Source organism: Mauremys mutica, chromosome 23 (genome assembly GCF_020497125.1).
Source record: "Mauremys mutica isolate MM-2020 ecotype Southern chromosome 23, ASM2049712v1, whole genome shotgun sequence".
Lineage (NCBI taxonomy): Eukaryota > Metazoa > Chordata > Testudines > Geoemydidae > Mauremys > Mauremys mutica.
The window spans coordinates 633,804-638,730 of record NC_059094.1 but is presented as its reverse complement, the minus strand read 5'-3'; the positions used below and the strand labels follow the sequence as shown (position 1 = coordinate 638,730).

General features: G+C 54.1%; 1 long non-coding RNA gene across 1 annotated transcript; it reads left to right on the top strand.

Annotated features, from left to right (window-relative positions):
• The first annotated feature begins 1,773 nt into the window (after positions 1-1,773).
• LOC123355251 lies at positions 1,774-4,919 on the top strand. Its single transcript, XR_006575028.1, has 3 exons — positions 1,774-1,806; positions 3,570-3,696; positions 4,748-4,919. It is a non-coding gene; the product is annotated as an uncharacterized LOC123355251 (long non-coding RNA).
• Positions 4,920-4,927: the final 8 nt, after the last annotated feature.

The window sequence follows — 4,927 nt, the reverse complement described above, 5'->3', positions numbered from 1 at the left end:
TCAGACATGCTGCGGGGCCTTGTTTTTCCAGCTGAAGGATCAGGAGGAATTTGGCTTTGCACTTTTCTCTCTGTCTCTCCCAAGCTCTGATCCTGCTGCCCATCCCCACAGGATCTGAGTGCCTCCCCCATGAATTAGACTGGCCTAGGGAGGTTTCTGGCAGACTTCATTTCTACATCCCCTGGGTAGGAGGCTCTCAGAGTCATTATTCCCCCTGATTAATGAAGCTCCACCGCCCTCCTGGGAGGTAGGAATACAACCCGTTTGACACCTGGGGAAACTGAAGCCCAGAGAGCTCCTTGAGTTGCCCAAGCCTGCGCAGGTGGGGTTATCGAGAAAGGAATCAGGGTTCACATTCCCTGCAGTCCTTTAAACGTTGCCTTCAATCCTTCGGCCTGGAAATAGGTGACATTCCTGCCCTTCCCCAGATACCGCCTGCCCATGGCGCCTAAGTGCAGACTTATTCCCTTCTTGGGCTTTGGCTTTCCTGGAAACTCAGAAACTAATAAACGAACAGACTCCTCAGCCTGAGCTTCCGCCCCAAACCTGCCTGTTCCTGGGGTTTTCTGCAAGTCGTCCCTGTCTCTGTCCGAGTTCCCTGTTTCCAGCAGGTCCCAGCGGGAAGATAACAAATGGCCCCTCAATCAGCAGATTGATTTGTGCAGGGCTCTAACTCCTGCTAGCAGAACAGGGCACCAGAATCCAGCCACCCGGGTTGTAGCTCCTGCTCCTTGTTTGAGAGAGGAAAGAGCAATGACCAATTCCTCATGGAAGAGCCCTAGGGGGCGGCTTGTCCCTTTCGGGTCTGTCTACCCTGTGCTGCAAACTCTGCAGCAGGAGCCGGAAAGCCTGGCCCTATGGACATGGGCTCCCAGGGCTGGCACTGTGGGGCCAAACGGCAACGCAGCCTCTTCTGGGCTTGGGCTGGAACTGGAGCTCTGAAGCCTGGGGAGGAGGGGGCTTCAGAGCCTGGGCTCCAGCCCAAGTCTCCATGTCTGCACTGCTGTTGCCAGTGCCATAGCCTGAGCCCGAGGTTAGAGAGCCGGCTTTGAGATTGGTTACGGCAGGTTTTAAAATCCCGCAGTGTAGAGGTTCTCCTTAGGGCTGGGCCTGGAGCTGGCTAGCCCCGTCCAACTAGCCCTGCCTGCCATCTCTGGCATGGGCTCTGGGGTACATCAGTGGAACCAGCTGGGTCTGGAGCAGCGCTTCTCTACCTGGGACATCCTCAGGGCCAAACAGGTGGTATTGGACGTGCCCGACACAACACATATGGGGCCCACAATGGAAACTGGGTTGAGAAGCACGGGCCTGGAGGAACTGATTGTGCTAGAAAGATCAACAGGAAGTTGCAGAGATGGAGGAAAGGCTCCTGCAGGGAAGCCCTTGAGAGCAGGGCTGAGAGCAGTTTGCTAAGGCAGGGAAGGCCCTGGGACAGGAGGGGAGTTTGGGCTGTGCCCACAGTAAGGTTTGGGGGAAGTCTTTTGTGTGTGTTTCTGAGCTTTAAGGTACTCAAGCCTCTTTCTTCAGATTATGGAGGAGCCAAGATGGGCAACCGAGGTGAGAGGTGGCTTGCAGGGCTGCCAGGAGGGGATACCTGGGAGAAGGCCACTCATTAATAAATCCATCCCTCAACTTTCTGGCATTCTTCCAGGTTGGAGACGTCGTGGGACGTATCTTAATCTGGCTGGACAACGTCTGTCATCCAAGAGCCAGAAAAGCAGCACTGAGGGCCACGGCCTTGCTGGCTCGTTCCCACCCCCAGGATGTGGTTCGGAGCTGTGTGGCGCACACGCTGTCCTCGGACAGGTAGGGAGCTGCTCTGTTATCACCTCAGGCCATTATTTCTCTTCCTGCTCCTACTGACAGGCCACAGTCTGGGAAGGGTCCGTCGGGCTCAAGCAGCTGGAGGGAGTTTCCTGCTGTGCAGAGAGCTGTCCAGGCTCACCAAGAGGAGATGCCCAGGCCCAGCCACTGAGGAGCCAACCCTCCTCCTGCATTCCCCAGGATGGAGACGTGCCAGTTTTCTGGAGAAGTCCAGCACTGTCCTGATTTCTATGGGTCACCCCACTTCCTCTCCCATCCAGTACAGGGCCAATAAATGACTTTGGGGCTCACTCCACATCCCTGGCTCATGAGGTCTGGCTGCTCCCTATTGTGTGAGAGAAGGCAGAGATGGAAAAGGTCCATGAGGTCCATCTGTCCGTCCGCTGGGGACCAGTGCAGGATTGTTACCTGCAGTCAGATCCCTAGTTATTCCATGGCTGAGGAAGTGGTGAAAAAACACACTCATCCTTATGGCGCTGCGCAGCAGAGGTAAATGATCCACACATGACCAGAGCGTAAATGCCGTGCAGCCTGCCTGAGTCTGCAGACAGCCGGCAAGAACAGCTCTGAGAGGGGTGAGTGCCTCTTTTCATCTCAATACGTTGTAAAATCTGAGTCCTGCTGTTATTGCCGATCACTTTGCAGAGCCATCCAGCTGAGGTGTTTATAACACAGTTCCCATGTGCCTAGGGGCCGTGAAACCCAACTGGACCCTCACCAGAGGTCAAAACTCCGGCTTTCCTCAGCATCCTCTGCAATGCAGTTCTGCACTGACCATAGACAAATCTGTGTCACATGGGAGAGAGAATTGAAGAGCAGCATGAAAGAAACTGAATTTCTTACCCAGTTCCGTTACCAGAGGAATACAGTGTTGGTTTTCATATTGATTTGAGTGTTTGATTTGTAAACCTTTCAGGTTGAATTCCTTGAAGCAGCCCCAGTGCTTTCCAGGGTCTGTGCTCAGAAGCTATAGAAACTCGGCAGCGTTGGCACAGAATTTCAGTCAAGCTTCCTGAAGACCTTAAATCCAGGCCATTTGCTCTTGGTTTGTCCAACCTAGTTCTCAGTGTCCCCAGGGCTTGACCACCATGTCCGACCTTCCTCACCAAACTTGGAAGTCAAATGACTGGAAGCCTTTTGGATCCATCTGCAGTCTTCCTGTGCAGATGCCTGGGGGGGATCAGGAGCGGTTAGATCAGCAAGAATGGAGAGAAGAGAGGAGGGGGATTTCAGTACTAGTTTCCTTCCAGCTCTGTCACACTGGGCAGTACAATCTGCCCTGAACCCTCTCCTATCAGGGCATGTTCTGAGTCAGTGTCTGACCCGTCCACCACACTGCAGTAGGATTCAGCTGCTAAGAGACACTTGGCCAAATGCTGGGTCTCAGTTACACCCCCAAATAGCCAGAGGAACTCCAGTGAGGTCAGGCAAGTTCCTCGGGACTGAGCCTAGCGTAACAGAGCAGAATGTTGCACAGTCTGGTGGTCACACTGTGCTGGTCACTCTGTGGTCAGATCATGGTCACTGTCCTGGAAACAGCGGTGCTAGCTTCAGGAACAACAGCCCATTAGGGGAAAGGAATAAATACAACCTTCTCTGATGGGACTTGCCCTGCCTCAGCCTCCCTGCACCAATCGGTGTCTCCTCTCACAGACACCTTTCCTGCCCGCTTTCCAAGCCTCTCCCTGGGGAGGGCAAGAGGTGGCCAAGCAGGGAAGGTCTCACTTCTCTTTCTGAATCTGCAGATGTGCCATTGAGCTGTGGAAGGCCTTGGGGGAAGAACCACAGCTCCCCAGGGAGGTGCTGCAGCAGCTGCTGGACAAGCTCCAGCAGAGACGCCGGGAGGAGAAGAGCGGCAATGTGTCTCTGGCTGTAAGTGAGATTTGAGATGTCACTTTGAGAACCCGCCACCGCGGGGAGGATGGTGCATCTGTGTGTGGGGGGGAGCTTCACTCCTTAGCTTCAGGCCACGGCTCCACTACACAATGAAGCCGACCTGCGTAACCTCGGCATACAGCCGCCACAGCAATTCTATCCCTTGTGTGTGTCTGCACTTTGCTGCTTGTGTCGGCAGTGCACGTCCTCACCAGAAGCGCTCGTCTCGATTGTACGGTCAGGGTGGGGCATTGTGGGAAGGCTCCTGAAAGCCAGTTGACGTACGCGACGTCGTGTCTACACTGACACTGCATCGACCTGGACTCTCTGCCACTTGTGGAGGTGGAGTTATGAATTTGGCCCCAAGGGGCTGTTCTGCCAATGAGAAGGAAATTCCATAGTTAGGGTGATGCTGGGTGAGGGGCCTTGCGTTGACATAACTCTGTAATGCAGACCAGGCCTTGGTGTGTCCTGGCCACCTCCTAGCAAACCAAAGAGGTGTAAATAAAGCTTCGCCCAGGAAAAGTTACTGATCTGAAGCGGTTTATCTGCTGGTACCCTGGCTCTGTTTGCCGCTCTAGGTGGCTCTTTAGTGAGCAGGTGCAGTTCGGGTGTCTCTTGGAAGTATCCAGGTTTCTGGCTCTCTAAATTGTGACTAGAAATCTTCCCAGCATGGGATCATGCGATGGCCGGTACTTTTGACTGGGCCAGAAACACTGGGGCTACAAGAACAGATCTCCTCAGGATGGTTTCAGCCCGTCCAGTCATGGCTGGAAACCCAAAGCACAGAGTCTGCACCATTAAGCGAAATAATGGGGAATAACATCATCCAGACTCCTCTGACCTTTCCGTAGGGCTCCATCCTGCTTCCGTTCCAGGAATGGGTGAAGGTTCAGGACCCTCCAAATGTCTCCTCCCCTCTCAGGAGCCAATCCTCTTTTATAATAGGCTGGGGAGGAAATGAGACCCGAGAAAAGGACAATAGCGAATGGCAATGGGGGCAGGTGGCAGATTGGGATAGTGGAGTGAAATTCTTTCCCCCCTCCAGGCAATGAGGACCATTTACGAGGTCCTTTTCCTATGGGGATACCGAGAAGCCATCCTGGAAATGTATCCCCAGATGCTCATCCTCTGCGTCAGGCAAGTGCAGTATGTGATGGATCTGCACTTGCCAGGGACCTACATGGCCAGCACGACATCCAGCCCCGAGGAGGGATCCAGCTGCCTC